The sequence below is a fragment of the Syngnathus acus genome, chromosome 22 (assembly GCF_901709675.1).
Source record: "Syngnathus acus chromosome 22, fSynAcu1.2, whole genome shotgun sequence".
Lineage (NCBI taxonomy): Eukaryota > Metazoa > Chordata > Actinopteri > Syngnathiformes > Syngnathidae > Syngnathus > Syngnathus acus.
This window is the reverse complement of record NC_051106.1, coordinates 10,451,825-10,473,529: the sequence shown is the minus strand read 5'-3', so window position 1 is coordinate 10,473,529 and position 21,705 is coordinate 10,451,825. Positions and strand designations below refer to the sequence as shown.

The 21,705-nt window shown below is 43.4% G+C and overlaps 1 protein-coding gene across 1 annotated transcript in view; it reads right to left on the bottom strand.

The window, feature by feature from the left end:
• Window positions 1-20,181, bottom strand: part of lrfn5a (leucine rich repeat and fibronectin type III domain containing 5a) — a 40,767-nt gene extending 20,586 nt beyond the window's left edge. The window contains exons 1-2 of the mRNA XM_037241732.1: window positions 19,269-20,181; window positions 3,985-4,088 (exon numbers count right to left, since the gene is read on the bottom strand). The gene's annotated coding sequence lies outside the window, so the exon portion shown is untranslated. The remainder of the gene's footprint in view (window positions 1-3,984; window positions 4,089-19,268) is intronic.
• Between the last annotated feature and the right edge of the window lie 1,524 nt (window positions 20,182-21,705).

Here is a 21,705-nt window from a genome sequence, read left to right as displayed (position 1 = left end):
GCAAAGGCCAGAAGCACCGCAGGCTTCTCTGCGCCCATGCTCATCTCAGTTAGACCAATGCATGAAATCAATATATGCTATTTCACATATGAATGACCAACACCATCTGTCCGTTTAAGACAGGGGTCTCAAACTCCAGTCCTCGGGGGGGGCCGCATTCCTACATGTTTTACAAGTTTCCCTCGTGAAATACACCTGATTCAAATGATCAGTTCATCCTCACGTTCTGCAGGAGCCTGATCATTGAATCCCCCCCCCCCCGAGGACTGGAGTTCCAGACCCCTGGTTTAAGACAATCTGATCTTTAGCCATGCTTGCTATGAAGCAAAGATATCCCAACTAAGTTGTCTTGTCATCTGTGCCTCACTCTTCTTCTTACCTCTTGTCCCTCCCACTGCAACAGACGCAAAGAAGTGGCAAAATGCAAGATGAGTGAGCCAGCTTGCTGGTCTCAACAGCCAAACTGCCCTGAAAGATCCAGACCGTGTGCTAAAAGTGGGGGGGGGGGGGGGGGGGAGAGAGAGAGAGAGAGAGAGAGAGAGAGAGAGAGAGAGAGAGAGAGAGAGAGAGAGAGAGAGAGAGAGAGAGAGAGAGAGAGAGAGAGAGAGAGAGAGAGAGAGAGAGAGAGAGAGAGAGAGAGAGAGAGAGAGAGAGAGAGAGAGAGAGAGAGAGAGAGAGAGAGAGAGAGAGAGAGAGAGAGAGAGAGAGAGAGAGAGAGAGAGAGAGAGAGAGAGAGAGAGAGAGAGAGAGAGAGAGAGAGAGAGAGAGAAACTGTGTGTGCAGACTAAAACACATTAGCACGTAAAGTCAAGCAAGTGAGAGGTAAAGGGGAGGTCATAGATGACAGCCAACTGGAGATGAGAAAATTGGTCACATGGACATTTTGGAAAGAACCAAACGGAATATTGCCGAATCAATAACAGACCCAAAAGGGCTTTAATAAATTGAAAAAAACATGTTTTTCCAAACGAGATGTGGTCAAGAGGAAATACATGAAATTGACAACATAACTAGACATTTGCTTTGACTGGAATTTGTTACAAGAGGGTGATGGAAAGGTCAGACACAGCATTACTTGCACATCACATATTTTGGCTGACCTACCAGCCATCCATTTGCAACTTCACGGTTCATTCATCTTTCTTTTCCATCCATCCGTCCGTCCAAACCTCCTGACCATTCATCAAAGCAAGCAGGATAGATGTAAAAGAGATGTTTGACTTTGATGGAATTTCCCCGTCGGTGGTAGTATGAATTTGTTGGCTGATGAATTGCCAATATTCCTTCATGATGCTGGTAAATTTAACAGGAGCTTGTCCTCCCACAAGAGCCCATTCACTTTTTGTAAAAACCGATATGTTTTTTGGTTTTCTTTTTAAATGAATAATTGACGATTAGCTAAAAACAATGAATAATTGAGTGTTTCTCGCTTCTTTCAGCTCTTTTCCCAATTCTGGGTTGCCATTTGGGTCTGGGTTTTGGACAGATCCCTTCCGTATTTATCCGGGATTGGAAGCAGCAGCACTGTATTGGGCTGGCTCGGCTCCCTGTTAAGATCAGGGCAACCCAGTCGCTCTCTCGTGCAAGTATTAACCAGACCTATCATCCTCTTTGGCCTCGGAGAGAAAGCAGACAAAATTGGATGTCCTTATTGACTGTAATGTATATAATAGTTTCATAATTACCTTGACACAATTATGTACGCGCTACCCTTAAATCATTGGTTTCTAAATGGACATTCTGATGGTGTTTTTCTCCAAATTCACATCATCAAGCTGTGAAATCGCACGGTGACCATCGAACTCATGGAAGTGCACACAGCTTTCTGTTGTCTATGTAAGTTCCCATTTTCAGCCACAATGCAATGATAAAAGACGCATTTCACGTGCAAGGTTGTCACATTGAGTTCCCTCATCAACCTCGTCAGCCTTCGAGTGAACTCGGAATAGTGCGGCTGGCTGGCACTTTTTGATTTTCATTAAAAAGATAAAAGACAATCTGTTGTTTGATCTCTCTTCATTTGTGTCGGAATCCCTCGAAGCAAGACGATTAGCTAAAAACAAGCAAGAAGAGTAAACAAGCAATTTCAGCCGTGTTGTCACGTCAGCTCGTTCACAAGACACTTTGACTGGCAGGCCATGAAGGATGGACTACGTCAACCAAAAGGTCTTGCACACATTTGCTGCATCCGGAAAGCGCTTTTCCACGTTTTATATTACAGCCTCATTACAAAAAAGATTGCAGTTGTTTTTCCCCTTCAAACACCCCATAATGATGTTTTTGCAAATGCAGTATCATTAAATATATATCATTTGGGATAAATAATGTATATACAGTATCATTCTGTATAACTAAAGAGAAAAAAAAAAAATCACATGTAGACATCCTGGATGAAAAGCACGTCCATAGCCGTCATGTCTTCAGACTGCGGCTAACTTTCACCTCCCAACGGGGCAATGAACAACCCAGACAATCAAGTGGCTACGCTAGAATCAAAATAGTAAAATGACTCTTTTGTAATTCTGTTGCTGAGCTTGCACTGTTCAATAAATACAAAGTAGATTATGCTGTTGATAAACACAAACTTTCAAACTCCACTGTTCCAAGGCTAAAATAGAAATCAATCCAAAGATGGGAATTTGACGGCCCAGTCAGTGTACGTCAGTAAAATCGTAAAGCTGCTAACAAAATACAAGTTGTGCAGCCAGAACGGTAGCACTAAGAGTTCAACTGTGTGTGTACGTGTGTGTGTGTACGTGTGTCTGTGTGTGTGTGTGTACGTGTGTGTGCGTGTGCGTGTGCGTGTGTCTGCTTGAGGCCCTCTTTCCCAACAATGTGTTGCAGACCTACATCTACATCTATGAGTGATGCTTTGGTAAATTACAAAGATGAACGTATGTGTGATGATAAGGGCATTATGTGCTTTGAAATCCTACCTCTCTCTCTCTCTCTCTCTCTCTCTCCCTCTCCACTCTCATTGAGGAAGTCTGATTTCTGATTCTGAAAGATAAGTCTTTCGATTGAATATGCAAGTGACTGTCCAGTTCTTCCTGACTGTTTTCTTCTTTCAGTTGTCAACTCTATCCCCAGGGGATGGATGTACTGAGGTTGATTGTAACAACCAGCTGGAGAGGAAAATAAAAGCAGAATTTGGAAAGGAAAGAGCAGCCAGCCGCAGGGGAGAGCAATTGGGCACCGTACAACAATCATTTATGCCATCTGAGAAAAGATAGCAGACGTAACAATATTCAATGAAGTGAAACAAACTAAGCATGAATTGGATTTATTCTTAGTAAAATTGCAAGAGCTTCATTTCCATAGCCGTGACTGATTAAACAGCCGGGATTCAGTGTCAAATCCAAATTGGGCCACCTCTGTTACAATGGTACATCCCCACTGAGGTATAAGTGCCAAATTGGGTCATTCTCATTTCCATGCTAATTGACAATGCAAGCAGTCCTCCGTTCTTCGTAAAACTGGAAGATACTGCAATACCATTTTTGATCATCTCTCTCTTAATGGGCCTATATTGGTGTGTGTGTGTGATACATGCATTTTACTTGTGAATAAAAATGATGTGCTGGGACCACCGAGCTCTTCTTTGTAGTGTGCTGGGGCTTTTTTTTTTTAACGAGCCAGGAGCTCCAAAAAAAAAAGAAAAGTAAGCGTACGGAGCACAGCACATTTCCACGGTCATTTCACTTTCGATACATCCCAACCTATGAACGGAAAAGTGCATATGCACCATTTGTACATAAGAGTCCAAAGCAACACGAAGGTGTTGAGGGAGATGCCCCAATTTCCTTAAGATGAAGAATCACAAAGCAAGCAGAACGCTTCCTTCATCGATGTGACCGAAGCAGAAGTGACAGCTATTGACTAAAATACCATGTCCGCTATCGTTGCAGTGGCTTTGACTGCATGTTTGTATCCCCAAATGTACCAACTTAAGGCGAAGCAATTGAAGAAAAAAACATCATCCTTACCTTGACAGATGTAGAAGTGGATAATGTGCTTCAGAATTCACATGTTACAGTAGATTGCCATTGATGAGGTTACTGGTAGGAAGAAACTCCCGTTTTGCTTGACTAAAAAAGAAAAAAGAAAAACAGACAAGTTAGACGCATGCAGTGAATGAAAAGCTTTTCTATTGCCAGCATCTTTATTGCTCGCTTGGCTTTGGCACGGAAGGATTTTCGAGCGTTGCTTGATTGCTTGCTTGGCTCCGAGCTGAAAACTAAAGTGCAGCAACTGTTCATCAATGAGCAAGAGGAAGTTGAGAGCAGGCCCACCCGCACAAAACATGGAGCAGATTGTGTCAAGTAAAACGCTCTTGGCCGTTGGCTTAACGCGATTCACCTCGTCTTCAAAAAAGGAAGGGGAAAAAATGGCAGTTGTCGGCCATTGTTTTCAACACATCCATTCTTGCATCCATCCATCCATCTTTCCCTCTGCCATTTGATTTGCACAAGCATCTTCATCCTCTGCTTCCATTTTCCCACTTGGCCGTTTGCCGTGCCTGTCCCCTCTCCCTTTTCAGCTTTCCTCCTTCAAAGCATAGAGGACAGGGTTGAAACAAAGAATGCCACTATACTCGCTGAGCCAGCAGGCCGAAGGGAAGGATGGCTCAAAAAACAAAGCTAAAGACAAATGAATGAGGCCAAGGATTTAGGAAGCTGAGCCACATGGGATTTAAGGGGTCAACATGGAAGCAAAGGAACAAGTGAAGAAGCCGCGGAGAGATTACATCATTGATTGGGACAATCTTTGGAAGTGCAAAAAAGAATTGAAACTGGTGCGAGAGAGAGACAGAGAGAGAGAGACAGAGAGACAGAGAGACAGAGAGAGAGACAGAGAGAGACAGAGACAGAGAGAGAAGGTTAACTAACGCCGCCAAGATAACTGATTCTTTTCATGCCATTTTATACAATATTGAGAATGCTAATGGCAAGAACTTTTGTTTTGCTCCATACTAAACATTCAATCTCATTTTGCAAATGTATCCGAGGTCAGTCAGACTGCGGAATTGCCATGATTGTTTGCTTCCTTTTTATTGGAACAGCACTTTGAGAGAATTGCTGTGTTGTGTTGCTCTACATCGTTGCAGTGAGGGAGGCCTGTTTACTGTATGAGCTTTCCAAATGACGGACATGTGCGCATTTCAAGTCGTGTGACATTGAGCCATTTTTTTTGGTGCAAAAATATAATCATGGTATTTTTAATTGAGATCAATCACATGACTTCTTAAAGACAGAACTTCCATTTATTATGCCCTGCACTCAGCTTGAAAGCAGTTCAGGGTGTACCTTGCCTCTTGCCCAAAGCAGCGCGCGCGCGCACACACCCCTAAGCAGTACAGAGGATGGATGGATGGATGGATGGATGGATGGATGGATGGATGGATGGTTTGACGTATTATTGTTACAACGTCAGAAGGATGCGTTTGCTCAATATTGTATGCCCTTATTATTATTTTATTTTGGGGTTGGCGTTGAAATACTACAGTAGGAAAATGCACTTTAGTGACGAAGCTTTCTGGACAATGAGCCCGAAATAAAAGCCCTGATGTCGCATGAGCTATTTTGTGGAGTTGCTGAATAAAATATGCCTCGCCGTAAAGAGCAAGTGAATTGGAGAGTCTCCAGGGCCGCTATGTTCGTGCAAAGCGCACTCCAACTCCGCCTTTGTTTTGCTATTTTGAGTTTCCAAGTTTTTATCTTTGAGTGTGCAAACCACATCCTACATTACGGTACTGTAGTTCTGCAACAACCCCGTTGGTTTGGACACTTTCAGTCTCTGTAAGCGGCTCAGCATGTACAGGACACCTTGGCTACTTTGACACCTTTCCTTGCAAGGATTTGACGGTGATGGTGGGGCGGCGAAAAGTACAAGCCATGATGGTTCAGGTGGTACGAAAGGGCTCGTCTCCATGGAAACAAAGCTTGCCATTACTCTCCTCTATCGAATCGCTTTTCACACCATGATACATATCATAGAAACAGAACATTCTGATCCAATCACACTAACTCTTCTTTGGTGTAGCTTCCTTGCTGTCTGTGCAAATGAGCGTGAATTCAGGAAGAGTGTAAATATTATTTTGTTTGATTGCGTGACATGTCGATGGAAGTGAATCGGGGTTTTTTTTTTTCTTCCCCCCTACAAAGAGAATCTTTGGAGGAGGCTCACATGAAAGAAGGAACGGAACGCAATCTTCTGTTGTTTAACATGAAGCATGTGACGCTTGTCCAAATTGCCGGAATTCTGCTTCATCAGTCACAGCTACTTTATTATTGAGTGAGCTCCCAGCATGGGCAATGTCCACAGACATATTCTTGCTGTGGAAGGAAGGGAGCAGCTGAAAACGTCACTGCAATATCATCCATCATGGTTTGAAGAAATATGAAGGTGTGAAAGCGCATGCCACCTTCACTTGCAGCTTCTTTGTGACGCTTTCATTTTTGCGCCCCTTTCAGTCAATGAAATACAGGCGCTATGTTTGTGCCGCAATCTTTTCAATGAAAAAGCTTCCTTTAATACTATGTCGTCAATCCAGACACTCAACTAAACTGAATATTGGCACTTGCATGAACCACTTTGTGTTTGCCTATCTTGGTGACTTACGGGGGGAGAAAGAAAAAAAAGGCACTTTAGCTGCCGGGAGGCTACGCAATTCTTTTCTCTTTTAAGTCAGCCATGGAAAGGTGTTACAAAACTACTTTTGCTGATGTCAGCACGTGCTGTATGTTGATGTCCATGATGGTTGGCTGAGTCCGTAGATAGACACCACTGCCAGGCAGGCGAGGCGCTAAGTCCCTTTTCTGAATTATTCAAACGGGTCAGTAAGCAGGGGGATGTGTGTTTATCTGTGTAGTATGTTTGTCTTAAATACTTTATGGACTGAAAATCACCCATCCATTGTATAGCTGTACAATCGAAAATTGAATATACGTATAAACCGACAGAGTTTGGGGACAGACCGGATATCATTGTGTAGTCACAGTTGTCATTCTCTTGACTTACATTGCACACCACTGCAAGGAAGTAAGAAAAGCCAGAGTCTGTTGGGAAGCCTTTTCCATAGATTTTTTGCATAAACATGAGGGATTTTCAAGGAGGCACGGTTCACCGCTGTGACGTTCCAGCATTTAGCGGCTATAAAAGAGAATTGCAAACAAGCCCTGCACCTGCTGAATGAACACATGGACTGTATATAAAGCATAATGACATCTCTGTGGGAAGCGCAGTAAACACCAGCTGCACAGCTGCAGCCAAACTCAACTCAACTCAAGCAACAATCAAAAGTCAAAGGAGAAGAGGACTTTTGACTTCCCCAAACGATTGCGTACGAGTCATACGGAACTACATTCCATTGTTCTGTTTGTACGATACACTTTTTTGGCTTGATCTCACTCTCCTGTCTGCAGCTATGTAAACATCGCAATCGAGAGCATTTTCTCTGGTTTGAAAGGCAAACGTTGGGAAAATGCGGCATTCCCTTCCAAACTAGGTGAATGACTAGATTGTCTCCTCGTTGCAATTGTCCGCAGCAGGACTTGAACCGTGACCCTAAGCATTTATCGCAGTCTAGCCGAGGAGTAAAAGCTGATATCCCGGTGTGCCCTTAAGCTCATAATACTCGTACAATAATACGATACAAGATGAGAGGCACACTGGTGAGATGGAGAATCCTCATAGGCTTGCCTGTCTGTCTGCCTGCCTGCCTGCCTGCCTGCCTGCCTGCCGGTTTAAGTGCGCTTGACTGGAGAAACTGCCAAAGCCGCCTTTCTCGCATGCATTTAGATCAAAGAGAAATATTTGAAGAAAAGTACACTGGAACCTCGAACACTAATGCATCAAAGCTGAGTGAAAAATAAAAAAAGATTCAGAAAAATGTAGGGGGCCATGACATCTCGAGAGGCCATTGTTTATTCATTTTAGTGGTGCTGACTTTGCGTTTTGCACTTTTTTTTAAACTGGTCGCCTAGCAACAAAATATGCGAGGTAACTTAATTGAAGATGGATACTGTCGTTGACATGTCCTTCCCGTGTTGCATTATCATTGGTTGGCAACCAGTTTAGGGAAGTCAGCCGGGTTGATGATGGATCAGCGCAAGCGATTCAACAATCTCTTAGCCAAGCAAGAAGACGTCTGCGTCGATGAACCCGCCCACCCGTTCGCAATGTTTGCCTTCATCGTCGGCTGTTAAGTTTTAGAACACTGACAAATGAACTTGTACGGAAGTGTTGTTGCTCGTGTCCCGATTCCTCACCGATTATAAATGTTGACATTTTCCATGCTGCCGCGAGAACTGACGCCTCTGTGGCAGCTTCCATTCAAATGACAATGTGCCAAGATGCTGATCCAATCAAAGATGCAAACAATGAGTCAGAAGAGCGCTAGTGTTGACACTAAAAGGAGATGAATATTTTCATTAGGACGCCGATTTGCTCATTACAAGATGAGCTCAGTCTATGGTTAAAAAAATGGCACTTAGTGGGAATTGGTAGCATAGCAATGACAATTCAGTCGAGCGAGGGGGAAAAGAAAAAGTCAATCGATGAGTATAGTGTACTGAGGAGTTATTTTCACGACATGAAATCATTTTGAAATGAAGCAGGGTTATTGTGGAGGCTGCCCATTTGATTTTGTCTAACACATAGTGACTTCCATCTTGAAGCTAAATGCAGTTTGTCTTGCTATCACTCGCAGCAACGCAACACAAGTGTGAAGCATTTGGCACTCTGAGAAGATGAACTTCATTCATCATTGATGACAGTTACAAGCTGCGGATGGAAAAAAAGTCAATTCGGATCCCCTGGACACGGGCCGGCCCAGCACGGCTCAGAGGTAAAGTGGCTGTGTCCGGTTATTGGACACAGCCCCCTGAGGCCATGTCAAATTGTAGTGATGAGAAAGATTGCCCGCCCCATGCTGCTGAGCTGTCTCTTCTATTAACTGTATGCAGGCAAATGAGATGAGATGCGAAAGGCAGAGCTGAGTGGCTGGATATTTGATCAACGCAGACTTTTTAATTGTTGCTTAGCCGAACACACGCCAGGCTTGGACAAAATCCAAAGTGGCAAAGGCCACCCACCTTGTAGAATTTGATCACGTGAGGAGCAACAACAACAACAACAGAAATCAGCCCTAATATGAATACACATGTACGTTAGGAAGTGGAGGGAGAAAGCCTTGGATACAAATAGAGATACAGAGGAAACAGCTTCGAAGCCTACAAACCTCTTTTTTCAATCTGATGATTTCCATGGAAGTATCTGTTGTCATTTACAATGTTAATTATTGCCAAATGCCAATCTGGATTTTCAAAAAAACATTACCGAAGCCTGGAAATGTGTGGAGAGAACGTCCACTACGCGTGTCATTATTTTGGCTTACCGAGTCTACGTTGGTGTCGTTTCTGGTCGTAAAATGCCATTTCATTCATCTACATTTGGTGCTAAGTCCTATTTGAGTTTAATGCCAACTTAGATTTCATGAAAAAGGTGCTGTGAACACGTGTAAACGCAATCCACTCGTCATAATACCGTTATTTGTTCCAGACAGTTAAATCCGTTCAGCTGCATTTTGGTGATATGTCAAGCTGAATGCACTTTACAGGTTCACTAAGCAGATAAATTGCAGCACCTCAAAATAAGTCGAGGAATAACAGAAAGCTGAATAACAGTGTTAGGCACTTGTGTGAAGCCCTCTGCCCGCCCCATCCCCTCACCCTTGGGGGATTAACAGATGGTTTAAAAAGAAAGGCTGTGAGATCACTCTAAACGGACTTTGCCTCTCCTTGCTCTGCTGAGACATATTTGATTTCTTTTAACTTGCACTGTCATCAGATAGATTTAGACAATTCAAATGATAAACATGTTTCTTCATACAATCCAGTACCACAAAGGTATTTCTAATTACATTGTGATCCCAAGACTAGGCAATGTTGTCTTTTTTTTCCCCTTTCCCCCATGAACACACCATTCACATTCAAATTGAAGGATCAAACACACAAGCAGCCAATTTGTGCCAATAGCAAACAGATTTGTGTCAAATCAAATTAGCAACTAAATTGTCAAACTACTTTCCCCACACTCATTTGCATTTAGTTTGACAAACTAGATCTGGATGAATTTTTTCCCCTAAAAAAGGAGAACACAAAATGTTTTAACAATGTTTGATGGATTGCGTGCAATTAACTCACAGTATTGATGTTCTAATATATCCACCACACATTTTGTTGGCCTGAGCCGCTCTCTAATTATTCACAGAACATTGATCATTTCTGTCCGTGTTTACAAAGTAAGCACAGCTACGGGAGCGTGACTGCTTTCAACGGCTCCTTGGAACTGCCACTTTGTGGACAGGAATTAGACATAATGAGCACATACGCAAACAAACACACACACACACAACATAACCATTCCAATGCATGCAGTATTTTTTTCCCCCCACGTGACTAAAACATTGACAGGCGTAAATGACAAATGCCATTGACCTGTTTTCCTGCGCTCAGCAACATATGCGTCTGCTCTGCGCAGTACAATGTGTTCTGTTCCATCAAAAAGCTCTGATACCATGTCAGCTGTACCTCCCGCGTCCTACTTAACCAAAGCGTGTCGGAGCTGTCCAGTGCAACACATTCTCATTTTTGTGAGGTCATCAGGTGTGCTGCAGGAAATTTCCCACCATTCTCAAAGGATTTATTAACTATAAATGTGTATGCAAGTTTTGTGGTGGGATTGTATTTCTGCTATATGTGCATTGGCTCGGTGAAGCTGCTCGAGCTGATTCTTTAATCCTTTTGCAAATATTGCATCGTGTTATTTTACGTATGTATTACATAGACCCTTCGTCCACCATCTGTTGATCAGCCTCACCATTTCGATATCTCTAGCTGTCGCTAACCCTACATGTTTTCCAAGTTTCCCTCGTGAAACACACCTGATTCAAATGATCAGTTCATCCTCACGTTCTGCAGGAGCCTGATCATTGAATCGGGTGTGTTTAACGAGGGAAACTTGGAAAACATGTCGGAATGCCCCCCCCGAGGACTGGAGTTTGAGACCCCTGATTTACAGGGTTGTTTAGTCTTTCAACAATTTCAAATGGGGACGCTTGCAGAGCTTACACTATTGAAATTGCTCATGCGTTTAGTCCATTTGCATTATTGCGTCACAGCAGGTGCGTTTTGCTTGAAATTCGACGCATGTTGCCTCGAGTCTTTCAGTGTGCGACCTATGGATTTCTGGCTGTATCATGATTGCGCTATTCGTTGCTCTTTACCTGGTCTTTGAATGGATGCACTTACGTACAGTTCAGGGTGCCATTCTGGCTAAAGTGTACCTCAAAGATTCAAAGCTGTCTTTTCAATATGACAAACTGCAGCTAGCTGCTATTTTGCATCCTACTGGACTGAAATGTCCACAGTGCAGTGGCTGATCTGTCTTTCTCCTTAAGCAGCTTGGATTATAGTGGGACGGCTGCTGGTAGACAGACAGAGATAATGACACCGTTAAAGGTCCTTCTGCCAAACACCTGGAGAAAGGACGCAGCCCACTTCATTCCCAAACTCCACACACTAGGGACGGAGCCAGAACTGAATGCAGTGTCTCTGAATTATCAAGCCAATGTGCTAAGCAGCCAAATACAAGACCATGATGATCATAATAATAACAATAATGTTCTATTTATACATTCAATATGATGTTCACTGGAGCACAGAATCTGTCAGCCTGTGCCTGGACACACACACACACATCAAGCCAAATCGTGCTCCACCAGCGGCGCCATAGCTTAGACCTAAAGTTCACTCCCTTTTACTAAATTGTCATGCGCTACAGGGGCCCCTGTTCTGACGGACCGTCCAGTGAGGCGTCGCATGGTCTGTCAAATTCCCAAAACCCGGTCGAGAAGACTTCCTCAAATTGGCAAGTGCCAAAGAAATGGGGCCCAATGTCATTGTGCAATCCGTCTCAGGAAGTCAGAATGTCTCTTTAAATTCAGCACCTGATAGTGTTTACAACACGGATTCATTTTAAGACCTTTTTTGGGCTCTTTTCAGTGACTTAGCAAGTGCATGCTGAGTGCATCAAACTTTAAGTGCTACATTGACAAATCACATGAAAGTGACTGCAGCAATAAAACTATTTGGAAAATCCAATTTTCACTGTATAACAACCCTGTGCAGTCTTGCACTCCATTTCAAGCACTATTTGCACTCTTACTCGATGATACTTTACGACTGCTACGTCAAATTTGCTTCTCCTTTAGTATCAATCAAAATTCTAAATAGTAAAGCACCTGATTTTTAGGGAGTCCAGCAAAACAAAGGGCACACTTTGAAATATTGGGATGGCCAAAAGAACACGGACAATGAAGAGTTGCAGGCCTGTAAAAAAAAAAGGACATGCACATACTTCTGAAAAGAAGGTTTAGAAAAGTTTTTGTCGGATCTTAGAAGATTCCCGTGTGCATCTTTTCAAGGAAAGGGAATTTGCTGAGAAGCGCTGAAAGCTCGTAATGCAATGCTGACCGGTTGTTCAGCGTGCATTGGTATTTGTGTGTACATGCATGCACATATGTACGTATATGGCCAATTCCACCATTGTCATGTTGCTGCATGTCACATGTCACAAGCACTTCCCTCAGGCAACAGCTCTCATGGATTTCGGCGTGGTACAAAGAAACATGTCCTAACTCAAGCGTATAATGATCAAAATGAAAAGTCATCATTTGTGCCAACCTCACATACAGCAAATACACAGTAATCTACTTGATACTGATTTACTGTTGCGATGTCATAAGGAGCACTAAAGAGAGGTGTAAAGAGAGAGAGAGAGAGAGAGAGAGAGAGAGATGAGTGTTTTGGTTCCCATCACGTCCACTTGTGCCATTAAAGCATAATGATGGTGGTAATGACCCTGTAACTCACACACCTGTTCCCCATGCGTACACACTATCTCACTGCACCTCATTCACTCGCTTTAGTTTATTTGAATGGTTTTTGGTCCTCAACTCATCATTTTCATGGACACAAGTATTTCCCCAACATGTCAACTCTTATTTTTGATTTGATTTTTTTCTCTTATTGAAAGGCGCTTATGTTTCAACTTGCCCATGGAAGTGTACGTGTGTGTGTGTGTGTGTGTGTGTGTGTGTGTGTGTGTGTGTGTGTGTGTGTGTGTGTGTGTGTGATATCATTTGCCACCATGCAAAGATTCCCTCATGCGGAAAGATCTCAATGTTGCTCCCGCTGGTGCTTTTTCATCCATCCCAATGTTAGTGTAAAAGGATGTTGCGAGCCAGTTATGTGGGATCCATTAGGCCTCTTGTCTGTCACGGAGCACCGATGAGTGCGGTGCGAGCTGCCAGGACCGTAGATTGTTACATAAGTGGAGAGAGCCACTGGGACATTATCCATTTACTTTGGTAGAAGCGTGGAAAGGTTTAGTTTGGCATTTTGTTTTATAAGGCGGCTCCCACAGACTCATTTGGACTCTTGACTTGTACCAAATGACAGCACAGTATCACAATGTAGCATCTGGCGAACCAATTACTAAGTACAATTACAGCCAGCGCTAGCAATTGAAATGACTCGAAGCTCTCTGTCAATCGCTTTCTTCTTTGAAAGGTACAAATTGGAGCCAATCTAAGACACAGTATAGCGTCACAGAAAATGGATGGATGGATGTGTCATAAGATAAAAAGTGTGATATTAATAGGCTGCTATTGCTCACCTTTTTCTCCCCTTACTTGCTGCGGGAATATGGATTGTCATTTTAAACAACATTATTTTGCAATGTTAAAGGACATCATTTCTGTTCAAGTTCTCTTGTACTGTGGCGCAGACGTTCTGAAAGAGACAAAAAGACATTTACCAACCTGCCTCAAAGTTAAGGGAAGTATTTTCAATGCAGATCAAATTAGAGTAAGCGCAATAATAACAACAACATGAAATGCCGTTCAGCAAAGAACGTCGATTGTGAACGGGCTGACAATTCCAATGAAAGCATGAGTGCTATTTCAATTGAGAGTATTTTGACTGTATATGCATATTTAAAAAGTAAGCGCATTCGTTCGACATTTGTTAATCGTTTGAGATTCTAAATGCCTCAGTCCAATTTAAGTGATGAGACGACGTGATGTAAGTGACTATCCTCGTCTGTCCATCTGTCTACTTCGTTGCATCACCGACATTTTTCTTTCTCTGCTTTCTGCATCTATGTCTCATTTCCTCTCTCTACTCTTATCTGACAAAGTGAATTATTCATGTGTGCTCTTGGAGGAGGCTCTTTGTTCTCCTGCCTAGTGTTTTCTTCTTAAGCACTTGGGACAGACGGACGGACGGACGGCGTGTGCATTTGACTGCAGCGTTTGTTAGCTTGAATGGCAGTCAAGTCAAGTCATTCCAGTCTTCTGTTTTCACACTGTTCACACCGAGTCACGCAATCAGTCTGAAAATAAAACACGACGCGTGCCATTTGCACAAAAAGAGAAGATGGATGTTTTGACGTTTCAAAATTCCATAGCAGACGCTCATCTCCAAACTTGGTACAAAAAGGGACATTTTAGTCAATAGAAGGGTGGGCACAGCTATCAATCACTGATCATTGGACACCTCCAAAAGTTTTATGATTGCACATATATTTGGTATATTGACAGCTGTTGCAAGTTCTCAGTCTGGCAGAATGAACCCCTCGCAGGGTAACATTTGAATGCCACAAATTGTCTTGTCTGTAAGTACATTTGAGATTTCAGTCGTAGCAGAACTCCCATGTAATGTCCGTCACGGAGAATGAATGCCCCGCCCGTTTCGCCCGTTGCTGTAAAGCTGTTTCAAAGCTTCGGGGAGTAAAAGCCTCGGCAACACAAGTTGTCGCACTTGGGTCAATGAAGCTCCGTTGGCGTAATGCAAAGTGGTAATGCCATCCGGCAGGCCCGTATGGACAGTAGAATGCCGCTGACGCATTTTCTTTTCCTCTCGTCATGCCCGCAAATGTTGCGCTCTTAAAAAGGCATTACCGGATCACAGCCAGGAGGCCACACAAAAGAGAGCTGTGGCATTCCAAATCACTTCACCTTTTTTTCTTCTCCATCGAGTTGAAAGGAATATTCTTACGATGGCACTCAAGTCCTTCATATACGTAGATGCCGAGGTCAAATTAAACGGAGGTACTGAGATGAGTGCTTCCTACTCTTAGGCAAGGTTCACACTGCAGCCCATCAAATCAAATTTCGGAATCATGAAAATTCCAGCACTTGACTGTTCAAATGCCTTCAAGCGCGCGTTTCTTAAACAGCTTTCGAGACATTCTTTTAGAAAAACGGACACCTTTGTTTTCGTATTGCGACAAAAGTGCTCAGCAGCATGTCTCCTGAACCCGGAAGCAATTCAATATGTCCTCAACATTTATGACGGTAACAGTTTTCCAAAAATTCAATGTACTGTGGCAGTCTGACGCACTAAAAGTTCGGCTGATTGTAATAGCAAAGCCCTCTGTCAGTCTTCGTCCCAGAGGCAAAATGAATATTTATACTAGTTTAGACCTTTGTCATAAATATTCATATCGGTGAACGCCAAATATGCATATTAGCTAGCCAGCCCAGATGGCCCTACAATGATCATAATGACACACATGCAGGAACACATTCTTTGTTCAATTGCTTTCCCGAATGGCAAAAGGTAACATTTTCATGCAGCATCAAAACAACAATTGAGTGGATTCTACCAGGTACTTTGAGGTCCAACATTGGATGGAAGCTGTATCATCACAAATAATGCAACTTGGATTCTTTGAACAAATCAATCCTGCAACATTTTTCCAGTGGAACAGTGACAACAACATAAATGATCATGGAGTAAGCACTGTTGTCATAGCAACAGACAGTCATGGATTCCATGGGTGGCAGCTCGTCTCAGCACTAGCAACATGAGGTTTAGCCCCAAAGAACCCGCCCCGAAACATGCTCCCTGAACACAGCCCTTCCCCCTCCTACTCCAAAGCAAAGCAAAGCAAAGTGCTGCCTTGATATTGTCAGCACTATCAGATACTTCCTCTGAGCTAAAGCCTCGCTAACGAGCTTACGGCCTCCCTCCCAACACGTCGCGTGTGCTTTTGCGCAACATATGACACATCCGTTATGACCGAGCGCAAAATGACACCCGTGGTCTCAAATAGGATGATGGGCGACTTTTTGTCTGTAAAGTGGGCATCGCCCGGGCTCACCAGCGTAGACGGACGGCTGAAGAAAACAGCTGCAGGAGTATTAGATTTGTCATAATGGGGTCATGTGAGCAGCAAAGCTCAAATAGGTCATAGGCTGTGTGACTCACCCACCTAGCCAGCCAGCCAGCCAGCCAGCCAGCGCACGTTGCAATACCTGCACCACCTGGCAAAGAGCCATCCACACAAAGCCTCGAGGCTGCTTTGAAAAATGACAAGGCTGACTCACTATATGGCACAATAAAATGACAGCGTTATCATCAGGGGGAAAAAAAACTCTTGAATCTCTTGAAATTTCCATGGCAAACAACCACCCGACCGACGTTTGACAAATGATCGAAGGATACTTCTGAGGATATCTGTCGTTTTCCTGGACAGTGAGCCAATTGCATTGAATGTGTGATCAACGCGAGAGCTTCCCCTTGCATCTCAACTGCAAATCCTGCAGTACATCAATGCTGTAAGGTTACAAGTTTAAATCTCTAATAAGATTAAGCTGGCATAAGGTTTGACTTTAGAGAGTAAGTACACTTATGTGAATTATCCTTCTTGCACACAAACACGCTGCAATGCTTGCTTTTTTTTTTATTTGCAAGGTGCGAGTCAGCTGAGTGGCAACAATTCTGACTGTCGAATTGACTGCTCATTAAATGTTTTGAAATAATGCAATCAGGTGTCCATAAGAGCCCTTTATGCTTATTATGAATGTACATATAGTACCTTTTGGGTGGGAATATTGACACTATGAGTCACATTTTCCAATAAGTGAAGATTTTACCACACATAAAGTTGGCGGTAAGGTTTTCACATAGTAGCCGCATATAAAGGCACTTTCCGAAAACACCAATAGGCACAATAAACTTTACGAGTCTTACATAAGTGTTCAGTTCAAACTAGTGTCTTTGTGTGATAAAACGAAAGGGTGGTCATAATTAGCCAGTTGAACAGCTTTAAATGAATTTGCTCTGATAGAACATTCAATTAAGATGACTCCTATCAGCTCTTATCAAATCATCAGGGATCCTAATGAAGTCATATCCTTTTAGGCCAGTGCACAATGACTCATTCAAAAATGAGTAAAAGCAATTTTATTGGTATTGTTTGATGATAAGCATGCTGCAATATTGAACCAAGTGACTGTAGGGATGTTTTCACTACCCGTATGATTTTGTCTTTTATGACTCTCACGCTGAAGAGACTAAATGTGTGGCTTTATGGCAGCATCGGCGCAAAGAAAACAAACCTAGCATAGCATGCACTTGCACGGTGGGCTGTGAACAGATGGTGTGTCCTAACAAGCTAGGCTAAATATGTAGCTACTTTTGGCATAGACCATCACTGATCCCTGACTTTCAGAATCCAGGCCTCTTAATTAAATGGAACATTTAATCTTCTCAGTGTGCGTTCCCTTATCTGCCAAAAAACATCAACACTGATGACTTTCCTGTCCCTGTAATTTGAGCCTCGCGAACGGACATCAACATTTCGACCTGACTCAACCTTCACGCCTTTTGCCAAGCAATTCATTTGGAGGGTGTACATTGTGGACTATATTTGTATCCACAAAGACAATTGAGCTGTCACAATGACAGTCAAGCTTCTAAACAAGGCTCGTCACCCCTTTGCAAACGTTCCCAAAATTCCACGCTTTTGCACCCGCTTTGTTGCTCACGTCTATACTTGCTCCTTTCTGGGTCTGTTTATTCTGCTCTCTGTGTCTCAGCAGTGGAATGAATTGAATTAGAGCTCCACCTTCCACTCGGCAGGATGCTGCAAGCCTCTGTCAGATAGTTAAAGAGAGTGAAGGAAAGCTGCTGCTGAAAGCGGAGATAAACAGAGGCCAAGAAGAAAGACGCTGTAAGAAAAAAATCCACCTGCCCCTATAAAGAAGAGTCTTAACAACCTTGTACTATAGGCTTGGTAGTAGTCGACACGTTTGTCTTTTCCCAGGTAGGGTGAGGTGGAAAGAGACTGAGGTCTGCTGCAAACAGAAGAAAAACCCATGGACTGCCATTATATTCATAGTTTCAACTAGAAATAACCCACAAATTCATCGGACAACTTGGTAGCTTCTGCCATTGCTAAATTTCACTCATCCCTGACCAAAAAAAAAAAAGTCTCAGTTTAACGTACTTTCTCAACACCAATGACTACTTCTGTATTACACTTCCGGTGCCATCTTGCTGTATCTCAAATAATTCCAGGAAAGCAAGAAAAGAGAAAATAGGTGAGTTTTTCAGCAAATCGCTAAGGATAGGTTCCAGAAGAAAGAAATGCCAAACATATACACTACGTATATATGTATGCATACGTATGCGTGTGAGAAGTATAGGTGAGAAGGTGCACTTGAGTTACACACGCGTGCACACAAAGAGAGCCCAACATACACGCAGAAAAGGTGGAAAAAGAATGGTTCACTCATTAATCATTGATGCACCTTTTTGCTGTCGGTGCTGTTTATGTGACTTCCTATTTTTTGCTTCACTATACCGTGAACATTTCCTTTTTTCACGTTGCAAAAAACATTTACTCCCACACCACAGATATGCCAACAACAATGTTCACCCACCCCTCTTGGTTGGAGGCAAGTGTAAAAGAAAAAAAAATGTGACGCACATCAGATGCGGGTTAAGAAGAATTCCCGAAGCAGATATTGGTACCAAGTATCATCCGTGCACACGGCAGCGCGTTTGTGTCTCACGCAGTACACGCGCGCGCGTGCATGCGTAGATGGCTCACCCCAGGCAGCTGGTGGAATTTAGCCGAGCAAGGATAACGCACCAACACACAGACGCACACGCACTGCACCTGTATAACTTGCACTGGACTTCTAATGTGACCTTGAACGGACTCATCTTTGACAGAATGGCATACGTACAAGGATACGACTCCATACATGGTGCACATAGCAGAAGGAGCCAGAAAGTCTTCTTACTGAGCCGCAAGCCTTCCGTCACTGAAATCCAGCACTCAAACGAATACAGGGTGAGACGTATTTTGTGCAATTGGATTCCTATAGGATGAGGCAATGCAAACTTTACCTCCTTTTTGTGCACGTCGGCTTGCTTCGATGGCCAAGCGTCAGGGCTCAGTTATTTCTTCAAATGCCATCATTGCAATTCAGTCAGTCGTAACTCCACAATGTAAGGTTCCATTAATGGAGGTGCATAATCAATGAACATCCCTTGAGGTGTGTGTAAATCCTGTTTAGGTTTCGACTTCAGTCTTCCTTTCAGAAGGGTGCGTCCATTCTGCATTGGCACAGCGGTCGACGGCGTCCTTCTTCTCGCCTTCGTCTCTTTTGCTCTCTCTCCCCGGTTGTTTTTTCTCCGTGTTTCATCCCTCCATCCGCACGGTTAGTAAAGAATCCCATTCGTGAGAACTTGACACGGTGCCACTTGATCCGTCGACCCTCTCCGCTCCGCTCCTCTCCGCTCCTCTCCGCTCTCCTCCCTTTACCCTTGCTTCTATCACTTGCTCCGTCCCACCAGTGCGTGCTTATTTTTTCTCTCCCACCGGTCGGTCGCTCGCTCGCTCGCTATCTTCGCGCAGGTGAGCCAGGAAGAATTCCTCTAGCTACCAGAGTCCGAGCTCCTAAGGAAGACGCATTCCAAAAGCAGCTCTGGTGATCAAATGATGCATGCGCCGAAGGATGTCAAACGTGCAAGCTTTTCATCAAGATGAATTCACTTCCCAGTCTCAAGCCTCTCTCTCATTTAAGCTGCGAGTCTCTGCCAATTTAATATTATGCGTCTCCACTGTGCTCAGCGGGGAAGGGGAGAAAAAAACAAGACAATGAAATAGCGTGGGGAAAAAATGGTTTTGCGCCAAAGTTGCAATGAGGTTTGCGTTAGGGTTTCCCCGGCCGGCCACGGACAATTGAATAAGGGTAAGTCGTCTGATGCTCGCTCCGTGCTGCTCGCGTCTCTTGCACAGTTAATCCCACACAGCGAGCGCATTGGGTATCGGCCGTCAACGTATGGCATTCACATTCAGTCAAAGCCACTTCCTGTTGCTCTTTTACAAAATAAAACATTGGACGAAAGGTCCACAAAGAATGCCACAATTGAATTAGAAACAACCAATGAGCTCACGAGTGGACCATTTTAATCAGAGCGCACTGTATGAACCAACACAAACATGAAGACAATCTGGATCTATGTTGTTTGTATTCTGCGCGTCTCACAAGCCTTCGTATTTTCTATATAAAGGAAATAGTTTGGGGTCCAAAAAAGATGAGTCCCATTCCATTCAATGGCATATCAAAATGGATTCCATCATCTCTCCATTTTCTATCTATCAGCATATTTGCAGGTGGATTCGGTGGAAAGCGGTTGTTGATGAAGTGTGTTTACACAAGTGACACCCCATGGCTATGTTCCAAAGAGTGGGACATAAAAGACAGATTTGGAGATGTGTTGCTCCTGCACTGTGCTGATAAGACGAAATGTGCAACGGTTCCAGGGTCGCTCGTGCGCAGGCAGGATCTTAAAGGGGAAAAGAAATCCCAAAAATACACCCTTCCTTCAGAACATCGAGGCTCGCCATGGAGAACTTTGATGACACGCTGTTTGTTGATGTTCACAGGAGAGACAGAGAATGGCGAGCTCTTTGTGATCATTGAGGGGAAGAAAATATAGAAGTGCTTGTACGAGCACGTTTGCATCGAGACGGACGCATACATAGGAGGTGTTAAAAGGCTTATCGAAAGCGACAGAGAGAGATGTAGAATGCTTCTTTTGAAATCAAATCGAAATAAAAGCGTACATTCATCCTATAGCAAGTCGCCAATGTGATACTTGCGACTGGCTCATATACTACGTAGCAGCCTCAAGCTCCTGCAGTGCAAGCAATAGAACGATGTATTGAATAGCAGAATAGAGATCAGGAACGGCTCCAAATAAGTACGTAGTATATAAACGCATCAATAAAATCAACTCGTCTGACCTTCAAACTGCAGCGTGTTTATCGATCGGGTCTTAAGAGTAGTTCAGGTCGTTGAGACAGGTGGCTGTACCCCAGTGAAATGAGGATTCTACGAACATTTTAGAGCCTAATCATTCCTCCCCAAGTTGCGCCTCCTGAAATCAATCCTGAAATGTCACTTGATTCAAACTTTATGGAAGCAATTGTTGTCTTAAAGCTATTGCTGGCAATCAACCACTACATACGTTACGTACTATATCGTATACCTCGATGAGCTTGATAGCATTATTGCCCACCGGCGACTCACTCGGTGCTTACTTGATGGCGGCCATAGACTCCATTCTCTCAGCGTCGCTAATTGAATCGGTTTTCAGTTGTGACCTAAACTGCTTCCTTCTCCGGGGACAGCAAGACATGTTGGGAAAGTATCCAAAGGGGTCGTATTGTCAGATGTACGTTTGATCAATACAATAGTGGACATGCTACAGTTAAGCGCACAATTGATCACAAGCAACCTCTCCTTGTGACATGATTCATTTGCTGTGAGAACAT